General features: G+C 29.8%; 1 protein-coding gene and 1 long non-coding RNA gene across 4 annotated transcripts in view; one reads left to right on the top strand and one right to left on the bottom strand.

Moving 5' to 3' along the window:
• Positions 1–5,889, top strand: part of LOC142320539 (uncharacterized) — a 216,127-nt gene extending 210,238 nt beyond the window's left edge. For both annotated transcript variants that reach the window (XR_012755428.1, XR_012755429.1), the window contains one exon: positions 5,766–5,889. This is a non-coding gene — a long non-coding RNA (uncharacterized LOC142320539). The remainder of the gene's footprint in view (positions 1–5,765) is intronic.
• LOC142320538 (uncharacterized) overlaps positions 1–15,580 on the bottom strand; it is a 505,330-nt gene that overhangs the window by 454,951 nt on the left and 34,799 nt on the right. The gene's annotated exons all lie outside the window — the stretch shown is intronic.

The following is a 15,580-nucleotide window of genomic DNA, read 5'->3' as shown; positions in this document are numbered from 1 at the left end:
CCAGTTAGATTGCTAATTTAATTGAAATTTTTTTATCACGCAAATTAGATATCTGATCAGTGATATATATTTCTTTAAAATTTATTTAAATTAGTAGATTATTGTTTTAATGGCAACGTAACAGGTACAGTTATTTTGTTTTTTTTTAATTTTTAGACTAATAGTTTTTAATTAGTAGCTTTACAAACCCACCTTATATTCATATACCACTAGTTATAATTCAGTTTTATTTTTTATAATTCACATTTTATTGTACCAACAATAAAAATAAATAAAAACACATGCAAAATTAATAGATAATTGATGAATGATCGACTTAATATAAGAAACTGTAATTATAAAATTTTGGGTTTGATAACAATCTGTTCCTATTCCGAGATATAAATAAAGAATATTCAGTTATTTCATAGCGTACTGCTAAATCTCCATTGTTAAATAAGTTGACATAAATAACGTCTAAAACAAATGGTATTAAAATATATTAAAAACAAAATTTTTAAATTCAAAAAGGTCATACGCCTTTAAAATTATTTTTCTAAAATTTGAATATCGACACAAAAATTACAAGTGATACTAAACATCTTTTAAATTATTAATATAGTCAATTTCTTAGTGTTTTTTTTTTTTAACTTTTTATTTCGGTAAAATTAGGTTTTAATGACATTTTTATTGCACAGTATATACAAAGTACTCCAAAATAAAAGAAAATAACCAACGCGTAGTCATCCCGCTCGTGTAAATTATAATACTCAAGTAAAGTTTATTTTTAAACATAAAAATGGTTAATAATAAATATATAATAATATTTCAAAGTTATTTATTTGTAAGTAAAATAATAAACTTTTTCGTAATACTCTTTTTTTATGCTAATATAAAACGTTTTATTTTAAAAGCTTTCAGTTATTAAAATAATTTCTTTCAAGAGATGCAACATCAAGAAAGTGAAAGCGAATATCGTACATTATACTAGTATTACGCTTAAGTTAATATACATTAAAAATTTAATTTCATGCATTATTTGTAGTAGAGCTGTCAGCATCGATTAATCGCTTGAATCGACTAAACAGAGAAAATACCCGGGTTAGTGTTGTGTATACTTTTTAAACGTTGATTATTATGCGATTTAACATATTTACGTTTTTTCTACATTATTTCTCATGTAAACAAGAAGAAACATTATATTTATTTTTTTAAGCGGGAAAGAAAAGAAATACGATTTCTACGCAGGTTTTTGACTTCCCTGGCATCATAGCTCTAGAGCTGTGCTGCTGGAAGAAAAGTATGGCAATCAGTCAGAAAATGGGGTATGGGTTTTTTGCGTTTCTTAACGTTTCATAACCCAGATACCCTAAAAAACAAAAAATGGGTATCTCTGTAGCGTGTGGGTATACGTGTGGTAGCGTGTGTAGCTTGATAACGTTTGACTGGATAAACCGATTTTTATGAAATTTTATACAGACTCGTGTATATGGGGCAATTTGTTGGTAAAATTTTAGAATTAATACCTCCATGGAGTGGGGTAGATAGTTTTTTCAAAATTTTGCAAATATAACCCGCCTTTATATTAAGATCAGCACAAACGTGCATGCTTATCTTATATTTTTAAAATTTAGTTCCGCAATTCCCCCTCCCCAAAAATCGAAAAAAGTTATTTTTTTTATTTATTGCATATTTTTTAACCCTTTTTTTTTATATCTCCTAGTTCCGAGAGTATGCCATTAACCTTTATTCGGATTTTTCTAGAGTTTATAAAATTCGCAATGAAATTTATCATACTTCCATGTACGTTTTTTGTACTGTAACATTGCTAGAAATGTACATAAAACTTATTGTGTCCCGTTTTTGGTTCAGCAGTTTCTGTAACCCTTCAAACTAACGGTATTACAGTGGTCTCTCTGGAGCAACTTCTCGTCAATAATACCAAGCTACAAGATACTCTTTTCCATTAAACATTGATTTGATCTTATAATTTTTCAAAGATATTTATTTTGTTTACAATCTTTAATTTAATGATACGTATGGTACCAATAAACTAAAATTATAACAATTATGTAACTTATTTATGAATTAAATTTATATTTTATGTATATAATAGGTAATATAAAATTAGTATTCATAAATTTCTGTAATGAGGTTTTCGTTTATAAACACAGCGAGCTACTATTCTTCTCGGCATTTGAAATTGAATTCCAAGCAATAAGTAGGCTACCTGAACGAGTCTATAAGCAAAGAAGCATCATTCTTCTCTTTCTGCCTACATCTCTTTACTCTTTTAGCTACATTCGTAATTCATGAACTTGATCTTTTTTGTTTGAAAAGAGAGTTCTCATCTTAAAATTGCGTTCCATATCTCTGAGAACTTCATTAGCTTCTTTTCCTGAATTTTCAGTTTCTTGCTTATTATTGTATCCTTTATTACTTTTCTTTATCTTTTTCTAATACATTTCTTTCTATTGAGTGTATCTTTTTTTTACTTTTAATAGAAATATTTCGCTTTCTTAATAAAAGTATTGCGGTTTAATAAAACTGAAATTAAATATGAGATATGATTATATCACAAAAAACTCTTGTATTGTAATATATTTGTGTGTGTTGTCTCTCTCTCTCTCTCTCTCTCTCTCTCTCTCTCTCTCTCTCTCTCTCTCTCTCTCTCTCTCTCTCTCTCTCTCTGTGTGTGTGTGTGTGTGTGTGTGTGTGTGTGTGTGTGTGTGTGTGTGTGTGTGTGTGTGTGTGTGAACACATTCTGTTTATTAAAACTGTTAGTATCAACTATATTTGTACATAAGGAAGCAGATTGCACTCCTATTTGAAAATTCACAACATTCGCTCCATTTTATTATTTGCCTTTCCTTAATATTCTTAATATTATGAATAAATGGGTAATCATTTAACTTGAACTAAATACTGAAAATGTGCATATTGAGTCCTTCGATTCACAACTGCTGAATTGGCTGGATTGCTTATTTGTACGCCGTTTAGATAATTAAGGAATAGTTAGCTATACTGCTATTTCAAAGATTTTCTAATCGTTTAGAATTGGACTTAAAGTAAATTTTCTTTTTTTTTATTAAGTATAAGTGAAATATGGTCGAGATATAATTATGATATAAAATAAACTATTATTAAATATTAAACTTTATAGTTTGTTTTTTTAATTAAAATTAACGTATTCCTTCTAATATTTAAAAATATTACTGTTAATAAAACAGTTGTATGGATTTAACGTTAAATATATTAGTTCAATTTTGTTTCTACAAAAAATATTCCTTCATATAAAATTTTATTCCTATAAATACGTCTGAAACTTCCCAAATGAAACTTTAAGAAGGGTCTGGACGCTAAATGTTTAAAATACAACTTCATGTAGAGTAAAATAGTTTGCTTTTCATATCTTTTTTGACATTAATTTGGAAAACAAATACATCTCGTATTTCCTTTTCTTTTTTTCCAAAAAATTAACTGATTATTTATATTTTGTAAGAAAACTGTACGAATCCAAAAATAAAGATAAAGAGAAAACATGTTATTCAAGATAAGAACGTAACAATTTTGGAAACACAAGTATAAAAACTGTCAAAAACTACGTGTTCAGAACTATATTTTAAGAAATCCAGTATTCATGCTTCATAATCTAACAAACATACTAATGAAAGAAGAGAATACACATGCATACATGACTTCTTATGATCAAAATACTGAACCGTATTAACTTTTTTTTCTATTAAAATTAAAGATATTTTCTTATATGAAGAATATTTCATTAAAAGCATTTGTGATCACAATTTCCTTTTTTTAGAAACTTATTCTATTGTATTAATTGATAAAAATATAAATACAAGGCGGAAAAAATCCGTTGTAACCTTAAAAGAAAACTAACCATAGATTCTTGGACAAGAAATTTTGGGGAAAAATCAGTTGTTTGATATGTTTAGTAACCTAAAATTTAAAAGAAATGTTCATTATTGTATATGTAACAGCTTCCAAAAAAAATTATTGTAAAACCCATAAATCTGGAATCAAAGCCATTGTACCACTGTTTTTTTCTTTAGTTAGTTTCTTTATTTTTTGTTAGTTTAGCTCTGTTAGAATGGGAATTAAGAAGTTAAATTTTGTAACAAAATTTGTAAAGAATTTAATTCTTCGAAAATTTATTGATGTAAAGTTAATTGAAAATAAATAAAAATTACGAAATTCGACTGGTAGAAAAATTCTATTATTTTAAACCGAACTAAATACTTTTTGATATTGAAGAAAAATTTCTCAAACATGGTACCGCTGATATGTTAAATAAATAAATTATCAATTAATACATTCCATTTTACCAGCACATGATACATTAAAGAGATAATTATTAGATTAAATTATTATTTCTTTATGTTTACCATGTTTTTAAATAATAAATCGTCTTTAAAATATTTTTGTTCGTTAATTAAATTTTTATTATTATAATATACATGATATTTTTCCAAATTAGAAGTATTGAAAATATTATATAAAAAAAATATCATAATATTATTGGGGAAAATATAATATATATTGTAATAATAAAAATGTAATTAATGAACAAAAATTTTTTAAATTTTTTATAGATGATATATTATTCAAAATCATACTAGACATAAAGTAATAATTTAATCTAATAATTATCTTTGATTATATGGTTCCGTTTGATTGTATTTCATTTTAATCCACCAAGTATATATTCAGTATACTAGTAGGACCGGGACAGTCATGACTATTTTTAATTTTAACTATGATTTTTAAACTTTGACTTTTATCCATTAATTTTAACTCCTGATGATGGTTTCCAAGTAAGCCGAAAGATCTAGAGAACGTATCAACGTGCTGGTAAGGTCGATACATTCATTATTATAGGTAATTTTATTTATATATACAATTGTTGACCAAATTATAGTTATGAAATTTGCAACAAAAATTTATTGAAAAAAAATTTTTTCCAGGAATACTTTCCCATATTATTATATATAAACCAAGCAATAATCAGAATTAAATGTTTGAAAAATGTGTCCTTCAAACTTTGATTTAATATTTTATTTTATTATTTTTTTTTTACTTATGGCCACTGGTTGTTATTATCTATGGCAAAGATTTATCGTTCATTTAATATTTCCCGTACTGCAGTTTCATTTATTGTACAAATACCATTACCACTAGAGTTCTCAATAATAAACAAACACATTAATGTTAGGATTAGATAACTGCTCTCATTTTCTCACCCCTTGTGTATTTTACTGTTCAGATAGCTTGCTTGCTAAACGTATTTCTAATGTTTTGTTTTATTTACTTTGTATTTTAAATGAGTCAATGATGATAAATTTCTCTGAATCAGCATTAAACGATGTTGATGGATTCCTAATGAGAAACTTATTTATTAGTAGAATTAATTTTTAACGGAAGTTTATGTTCAAAGTGAATATTGTCTAATTTTATTATTCTATTAAAGAAATATTTAGTAATTTTAGTATTATAGTTAAAATATCCGGTGTTTTGTTAAATATTTCATGAAACTGTAAAATGCATTTTTTTTTTTTTTTTTTGTACTTCATCTAATAAAGTTATCTGTAGAACATTAAGAACAAAGTGTTTTAAAAAAAAAAAATTGTAGGTTAAATAAATTATTAATTTTGTATATTCATTACTTTAATTAAATTCTATTTGTTTATTTTTCGATATTCTCTATAGTTTTTTTTTTATTTTTCATTGTTGTCACATTACGTTTAAGACAACACTGTCTGATCCGTTAGTAGAAAGAAAAAATACAGGAGAAATTGACAGACTACAAGCCCTCATCAGAATACTGAAAGCAACTACTGAATCATCGATTGACTATCCATAAAACTGTAAGCAGAATTTTAGCTTAATTATATCTGTAAATAGTTGTGTCTACGAAGTTACTTTTAGTCATTAAAAACTTGTGAATAGAACAAAAGCTGGGCTTATTTTTATTTTAAGTATAAAAATATAATTTTATTTAGTAATATTTTTATTACGATATTCAAAAATATCTCAATATAATTTTATTTCTTTTGTTTTTATCTATAATCATTTCACTCTGACAAACTCGTAGGACCATAAACTCATTTATTTTATTCATCCAGTCTCCAAAGTATCATAATAGACTATGAGACCGCTCATAGTAGACTCACTTTAAGATTATGATTTCTACAAAATTAAATTAATTTAAGGTTATAGGTTGCTAATATGAGGTGTTAGACAGTTTTTTATCCCTACTCACCTGGACTGGATCTGCAGTTAAGCATGACTCAGCCCAGGTAAGTGCCATCGTAACTCAAACGAGCCTTCCTGCCCGCCGTCATAATATTCGTTACGGCAGGTGGCCCGCCCGTTGGATCTTTTACTTCTTAATTTATTTCTATTCCCCATTTGCCTGCCTGTAATCATCAGAGAGGGGTTAGCAAGGCACGACTATGTCGTTCCTGGGCTCCCCTCCAGAGACCGGGACTCGGTTTGTACATTTTGATTAATACCTGTCTCAAATCGCCGGCGGAGGGTGAGCCTGCCCCGAGTATATCGTTCCCGGGCTCTCCCCAGCACCGTCTTGAGAAGAAAAAAGACTCGGTCTTTTTTTTTCTCAAGACCCCATATCTCTAACTCGCTCTCTACAGTCTTCTTCTTTCTCTGGTAGAATGTCCCTTGCCAGTTTTTCAATCGCCTTCCATTCCTCTGAGACTCGGAGCATGAACGATACAATAGCATTAGGGGGGACGCCCCTCAGATATGTCCTCTCCCTGGTTTCCTCCCATCTTGGACATTCAAAGAAAGTATTTTGAGCGGAGTCAAAATGCCCACAATACACACAGTTGGGTAACTCTCTTCTTCGGAATTTACTTAAATAGATATAAAATCCTCCATGACCGGAGAGGAGCTGGGAAGTATAATATTCCACTTCCCCATGCTCTCACCCAAGCCATGGCCCCAGTTTGGGTTTCAAGCAGCGCATCCAGGCGCCTGTATGCACAGTATATGGGTTAATGTTTTTTACTGTTAACTTCAGGTGCAGTAATCGTAGCTGTGAACTAGAAAAAATTAAAAGTGTGTTTTGACACCAACTAAAAAAAAAAAAAACATATTTTTAAAACTTACTTGTAATCAGTACTTCTCGAGTATTTTAACTTTACTGTTCATTTAGATGGAAACTATATCATTTCTAAATATAGTTTTTCCTTTCATTCAATATATATTATGTAAATTTATCTGTCCCATAATATATCATGAAATGTCATTATATGCCAATTTTTGGGTATCTTGTCATCTTTTTATTTCAGAAAATTAAGAGACAAAAAGTACTTTTTCATTTGTTTTCCCAGAAACTTCATTTTCTGAATCTACCTTTTTTTCTTTAATTTGCTTTAAAACAGTTTTTTTCTTACCTATTTTTTGGCTTAAAGTAGAGTTTTCTAAACTAAATATTCCGTAAATATATCATCAAAAATCTTTTTTATTCTTTAAAAATCTTTACTTCTTTTGTAGTGTAATTTCGAATTTACTAGCGGAAAACCTGTAATAAATTTCTGTTACTGACTGCGGATTGCTTACTTTTATCCTAATGAATGAAAATCACATAAGAAGGACCGCTATTTAAATACATGGCCCTTAAAATGTTAAAAAATTGAAGATAACATTCTAAATTTACTGTAGGCATATATCTCGCTTCAAGGAAGTATTTCTTTTTTTTACTTATTTTTTCGTAATGATACATAATATTTTGTATTAAAAATTATTATTACTATATCGTTTTTCAACTACTTTATGTGAAACGTTTTACGACGGCTTCTACCATTCTAAGCCATTACGATAATCAATCGTAAAAGTTTCTTGCGATTTACTAACCCATACTGAATTTTATTAAAATATCATACATAAAAACCGTTAGAATTTTAAGAAACCATATGGAAACAGTTTACTGGAAATGAATTATTAGGTTTTTTAATTCATAAGTTGGTGTCGGTAAAATAAATTTCAAAAAATGAGAATACAATCTACTTTTTCTTTATAAAAAAAAAATCGCTTTCGTCACGCCTGAAGGCGGAGAAAGATTTCACCGGTGCTAAGGGGATAAAAAAAAATGTCCACCTTAAAGTTAAGAAAAACTTCAAATTTACTCAATACGACAATGGTTGCGTGCGAAAAAAGTTTCACATGTTTAGCATACCTTCTTATAATTCCAGCAATATTTTGGTCATCCAATACCGTAAGGGTTGGTAATATCAAAAATTGTTTCAGACAAAAGTTTTAGGTAATGGTTTGAGAACTAACGACCACTTTAAACCGATTCGATACTGTGCCTATTAAGGGAGGTTTGATTTTTTTGTCTTCGAAACCCCATTTTTTCCATCCCCTGAGCCAATATTTGGTGATATCAAAAAACTTTACTGAGATGAGTTTTAGGTCCTCATCGAAAGAATAATAGGAGATTTAAATGAATTCGATATTTTACTTAATAGGAAAGTTATAGCATATTTTGGTTTTTTAAAAAAGCCGTCCCATTTCCAACCCCATGGTCCGATTTAGCCCATTAATGAACTCGACCGAGATTTTGGATGGTTATATTTTATGTATAAATTTTAAACTGATTGGTGCAAAATTACGGCAGTTATAGTGTCCACAAGAAAGCGAAATATTTTTATAAACTTTTGAACTGGTTCTGGGGTCTGGGGGATGTGAAACTCGAAATGTCGAAATTTTCTGGAATTCGAATCATGGTACCCATTGCCATAGGCTTTCTTATGAAATCTACCTAAAATTATATGAAAACGGTATATTGGGAATGAATTATTAGGGTTTTTTTATTCATAAAAGTTGGTGTAGGTAAAAGAAATGCTTACAACACAATAAGCGGATGGATGAACGAGGTTGGATTGCAGATGGTGCCCGAAAAAACAGAAGCTGTCGTGATCACAAAGGTCAAACAAAGACCCACCATAGTGATACCAATAGAAGGACAAAGAATAGTGTCACGACCGGCGGTTAAGTACGTAGGTTTCTGGATAGACGCCCGGCTTCGTTTCGGCACACACGTAAAGGAGGCATGTGAAAAAGCTGAAAGAACAAGGTAGTTAGTTGCTGTCCTTCTCCCGAACTGCCATGGCCCAAAGCAGCAAAGGTGGAAACTACTTGTAAGCGTAGTTTATGCAACGCTAGATGGAGCAGAGGTATGGGGGAGACTAACGAAGTACCAAAAATATAAAGGCATGATGGAGTCCTTACACAAGAGGTGCTGCCTAAGAATCACCGCAGCATACAGGACCGTGTCGAAGGATGCGATAGAAGTACTTGCGGGAATCCTCCCCAAAGATTTGGTAATCGAAATACGGATAAGATTACGTGAGCTTGGTGCTCTCTCCCCCGCAGACAGAAGAAGATGGACACGTACACTGACGGAGGAGATGGAGAACAAGTGGCAAGAACTGTGGGACGGTAGCACAAAAGGCAGATGGACACACCGCCTGGCGAGAGATGTAAGGCGCTGGCGAGGGAGATCTCATGGCTTGCTGGATTACAGCCTTACCATTACCTTGCTGGATTATAGCCGGCCCTGGGGGATATAGAGCATACCTTCATAAGTACGGCTTCGACGATGAACAGAACTGCCCGGTATGCGAGGAGGAGGAAACGCCACACCACGTGTTCTTCCACTGTCCGAGATACGAAGGAACTAGGACAGAGCTACTTGACGGACTAGGCAGGGAAGTGATGTTTCAGCCTGAGGAGCTGATGGATATAATGATAGAAAAGAAAGAAAACTGGAAGGCGATCACTACGTACGTGAAAATCATGATGAGAGACCTCCAAGCATGGGAGGAGTCACGAAACAATAGGCGGCATCGGAGAGTGCGGGGCGGACAGGTTCGTGAGTGAGGGGGTCCCTCGTACATGTGGGGGTCGCCTTGACGTGAAGAGGCCGCGGACACTCCGGTCCCGTATCTGTTGGCGTCCACAGATATTGTGTGACTTTTTTCTTTGTGTGTAGTCTGTAGTACGTAGTTTCATAATCTATTTCTGTATCTTGATGTATGGTGATGTTTGCTGTTGTTTTGCTTAACTGATATGTTTCTGTTGATATTCCTATTACCATGTGATTGCACTATGACGTATGAGTGTGTGAGCGGGCGTGTAACCCCTCTTCCAGAAGGAATGCTTCGTTAGCGGTTCCAGGAAGGGCGGTAGCCAGGGGTGGCGGTTTAGTCGGTAGTGCGCAGGTTTACATACGCATATTAATAACATCTTGCTGCACCTGTTAGCGAGCCCGACACTGCTTAAGCGTCCGTAAATGGGAGTCCCCCTACCTCTTTAACACAAAAAAAAAGTATAAGAAATTTCAAAAAATGAGAATAGAATCTACTTTTCCTTTATCAAAAAAAAAGTCGATTTATATTTTTCACCTCCAATGTTTAACTGAGTGATAAAATAAATTTCAGTTCGATGTTCCATTTTCTTGTGAAGCTTTAATCTTAGAAAAGGAATATTTTTTTTATAAGAAAAAATTCGTAATTTTTTTGAAACAAAACACCATGTTCATATGTTATGTATATTAAACAAAAGCAATTATTGAATTGTTAAATATTATAGGTTGAAGTATTTCGTTCATACATGAGAAATAAAGAATTTTTAAAATATAAATATTTTCCATTACAAAATAGAAAGTTACGAAATAAAATCTGACTTATGCTGGTGAATTTTTCCAATAAAACGTTTTCTGTGATACTGTTATAAAGCTGTTGATACTGCTATGAATTTTTTTCTGATTTTTAAGGATTAACAATGCAAAGGACAGAACGAAACATCAGCTATTGAAGTTTATCTTTTGGGTCTTGTAGAAAATTGCATATCATAAAATCTTAAATTGCATAATTGTTTATTTTCTCTAACTAGTTTTCCAGCTACTGCCGGGTCTCAGTGTGTATATACAGACAAATGCAATTATCGCTACCGGATTTCCAGTCATGACGTAGCTGCAGTGTTAGTGTAAACGTACCGGTAAACATGTAGTCTGGAAAAAACTCAGATCGACTACTCCTGAAAACAAAAACCACTCCTGAAATTCAGTTAATTGAAACCCAACCCCCAAAGAACACCGATAACGACAGTCTAGCATTCAAATTCTTATAAAAGTAACTGCCTTTACAAGGACTCGAACCTTTGAACTCTTGATTTCGAAAACCAGCTGATTTTGGGAGGACGAGTTTAACGACTAGACTAACCAGGTGAATTCATTTCATAATTAACGATAAATACTTGTAATGTATAATTTATATAAAGATAAATTTAATTATTTGTTTGAAAACATAGGGATATATATTTCTCTTACGTGATTTCTTTGTAAACAAAATTTTTCCTGATACAGAGCAGATACTTAAACAGCAAATTTCAAAACTTTTACTTGGTGCGGCTGACTAAATTTTTTTTTAACACTAAAATTAGATAGATATTATGGTAATTTAGATTTGAATGAAAAAGAGAATCATTCGTGAAAAATTTGGAAGAGTGTTTCAAGTCGGTGTCTATGTGTTACGAGGAAGGAAAGAGGTAATGAGACTTATTGTGGAAGCAGTGTTTGTTGGAAGCCAGAATGCATACAAAAATAATTTAAGTTATAGTAGTTCACTGAGAAGGCATGCAAAGTAAGATCCTTGAAAAAATTTGAGTATTTTTTGATGGGTGAATTCATTGAATAATAGTAGCATAATCCCTACGCTTAAATTTTAAACTCATAAATTCAGTAAATTTTAATTTTTCATCCAAAAAATTTGAGTAATGTGAAGTCAATTGTGTTGGACAGAATAGTTTTAAGAAAAAGAAATCTAGCATAATAAATACAAAAGAAACAGTTAAAATAAGGAACATTGAAGTTTAGGTTTAATGGAGCCATTTTAGGTTTAATGAAGCATTTTTTTTTGTTTTTTGTTTTGAAGACTTTTTAGGGGTTTTTAGGTTTAATGGAGCGTTCTTTTTGTTGTGTTCTATTTTTTACGGTGTTAATAATGTATCTTACTCTTTTATTTAAAATTCTAATTAATAAAGACAGATTGATTTTTTTTTTAAATACTGAATACTACCGCTTCGTAAATGACATTACTAAATATTCATAACTTTAATTTCAATTCATTCTTATGTATTATTCATTATTATCACAGTAGGTCTACCGTAAATTACACTCTGTGTAAAATCAAAGTCGGTAACAAAGTATAAAATTTTCATTTTTTTAATTTCAACAACCGATTAAATTGAGTGTCTGAATCAATTATCCGATTGAGTTAGCCTAAAAGTGTGCCGATATTCGTAGGCTTTTTACCCCCTCCTCAATGCCAGTCCTCCTCTCACTTTTTTTTACATAATACAACCGCATACTAACTTCACTCCAGAAAAAAACGAAAAAAGCGTTCAACTTAATGAAGTTAACATTGTATGCAGTGTAGGTCTAACAGAAATCGTTAAAACTGTTTCAAATCCACCCTATCGTGAAACCAATTTATTTTCAAAAACGGTTTAATAACTTATTGAAATTAAATTACATTTTAAGAAATAATCAATAATATAGTTCAAGCCAGTAACAACCCGAAGTTTTAGGAAGTACCGCAAATTAAAAAAAAAAATAAGTTAAACTTATTTTCATTTGGTTTCATCTATTTAACTTCTACAATACAGCCTGTAAATTGATTTATTTTACGTTGTCCTCTATGTTTAAGCTTGGCCGTCGTTAGAATTCCAAGCGTTCTGAAAGCTACTCTCAAGATTACGTTATTACAATCGTTTACATTCATCCTTTTTCGAAAAGAATTAAATGTATATCTCTCAAATTTTCATTTTGAAATACATTCCTTCTTGGTAAATTTTCTTCAGAATTTATATTTTAATGAAAACTTTAAAAAAAGAAATTAGGATCAAAGAAGAACACATTCTAAAATTTCCTGTTTCACTGACTTAAGCAGTTAATATGTTTGTAAATTATCTGAAAAATAATTTATAAAAACTATTAAAACAAACTGTAGAATTTTTTAGGCTATGAAATTTTAAAAAATGAATATTCCCCTTTGTGTTTTAAAAATAAAATATATTCCTGATATTTTACACTCGGATTATGGTTTATTATTATTATTTATAATTTTTTGAATCTTAAAAGATACAAATTTTGAACCTAAAACCATAAAAAAACATGTTTTATTTAGAATTATAGTTATTTTTTAACAGACATCAGAGAAGAAATTTCTAAATTTCGTCATATATAAACAAATTCTCGCATTACAGAAAGATAACTGGAACTGGGTAGCAGTATGCATCGTTACTTTGTATCTATTTTCTTAATTTTATCAAAACGTATATTTTCCATCATGGTTTTTTTTACAAACGCCTTTTTTCATACAGGTAGCGTTTTGTTGCCTGTTTATTCATATTTTTAATAAAAAATAAATGCAAAATCAAGTTTTCTTTTTAGTAAGTAACCAGTTTTCCAATCATTTTCAATTTTTTTTAATCTTACTCAAATTCAGGGTTAGTAGGTTGTTTTTAATTTCTTACCGAATTTAAAAAAAAGTATATATGTATATATATAAAGTAGTATTCTTTTAATTTTTATCGCGGCTTTTTAAGTTAAAATTAATATTTTAGAAAAATAAAAATAAATATTAAAATATCAAGCTATAATTTTTTTATATCATTTTTTAATTTTTATTGTAAAATGAATTAACATTTTATTATTAATAATGTAATAATTTGCAGGATGAGTAACAAATATTTATTTTTTAGTGATAACATTTTTGTTGTTTAGAATAAATTTGTTTTTAAATGTAAATCACGTGTTATGTAGACAAACTACATAACACTTGCTTTACAATTTAAAATTTATTTTTTTTAAATAAAAATAAAAGAAAAATCAAAATTTAAAGTTTTTCTTAAATTGAAGTGGAACCTCTCATTATATCTACCTTATTTTTAAAAAAAATCAGAATAGCCATTTCGGTACACAGTACCTTCCTCAAATGTTAAAAATGTATTACAAAATGTTACTGTATTCTTAAGTACTGAGTATCTGTATTCTTAAGTACCTAAGTAATAAAGTATTGCTCAGATATTACAAACAGAATACACTCTATCAGGTGTTACAAACAGTAGTATACTCTTTGTAACACCTGAGGAAGGTACTTTGTACCGAATTAACTGTTGTGATTTTAAAATAATTTCGCAACATTTTTCCGTTATTAAAGGTCCTTACAGAAAAGAAATTTAAAGAAAAGAATTCATTACACTAACATATGTAATAATTTTAATTACAACTAAAATGGATAAAATTTTAAAAAGACATTTAAACATATCATTAAAAAGTTATAATAAAATATATTATCCAGAATCCTAATATAAAAAAAAATTCACCGAATGTAAATAAATGTAGGTGATAAAGTGCAATAATATAGTCTAAAATAATTTTATATTGGGTAAGAAACGAAAACGTTTTCGTAAAATTTTAAAGATCACGCAAGAGCCATGAAATATGACTGTATTTTTATTTTGTTTTATGAACTCATGATATATTTGTATTTCTAACTTTTATTTAGTGTTAGTAATTCGTAAAGTTTGAAGGTATTATTTATTTGTTTTGCATATGGTTATGTTTTTTTATCAAGGATGATGTCAGTTACTTTTCCCCCCTAAATAGTTAAAAATACATTGAACTCAACTACGTTGAGAATGCAGAAAAAATAAAAATGATAAATTTTCCAACATTTATTTTTTTGTAAATAATGGTGAAATGTTTACATAAAAAAGAAAAATTCGGAAATTTTCATATATAATAGATGGAAATTAAAATTATTACAAGATATTTTTATTATACTGCTGATTCTATTTTAAAACTAGCAACTACAATTAAAGTTTATTGAACTAAATAATCTTTTTAATCAATCAAAAAGTCAAACCTTCTATAAATTTTGATTGTGTGTATTTTAATCAGTTACAATAGCTGAAAAATCGTGGATGTAAGAAAAATGTGTTAAGCTAAAATTTAAAAGATGATTTAGAAAATTAATTAAGGAAAAGCATTTTTTGTTTTTATTATTTTTATTATTAATAAAGGAGATATTTACTACTATAATCGTAATTACCGTTACTATTTTAATTGTAATTATCGTTGGATAACCGAACAATCGCTAATTTTTTTATTTATTTTAACCCCCGGATCCACCGTTAAGTATTGCTTCAGAGAATGAGATGAATGACAAGTAGCGTATGAAAATGCCTTACCTGACCGGGATTCGAACCCGGGACCTCCGGATGAAAGGCCGAGACGCTACCACTCGCGCCACGGAGGTCGGTAATATTCTAATAAATAAGCTCAAGCTGCTTAATCCAAATAGTATGAAATAAAAAGAGTTCTAGTTAAGAAATCCGATTTTCTGTTTACGATCCCCTTACTATTTCGCAGTCAGTAACGCACTGATTTTCAGAGTGCAACTTACTGCATACGTTCGATTAACGAGTAGAAGCTACATACAAGCATCACGTTTCAACTCTCACCACTGTTACACCACCACTACACAATCAACAT

This window comes from Lycorma delicatula, chromosome 2 (genome assembly GCF_047948215.1).
Source record: "Lycorma delicatula isolate Av1 chromosome 2, ASM4794821v1, whole genome shotgun sequence".
Lineage (NCBI taxonomy): Eukaryota > Metazoa > Arthropoda > Insecta > Hemiptera > Fulgoridae > Lycorma > Lycorma delicatula.
The sequence above is the reverse complement of the archived record's forward strand: the minus strand, read 5'-3'. Positions and strand labels throughout refer to the sequence as shown.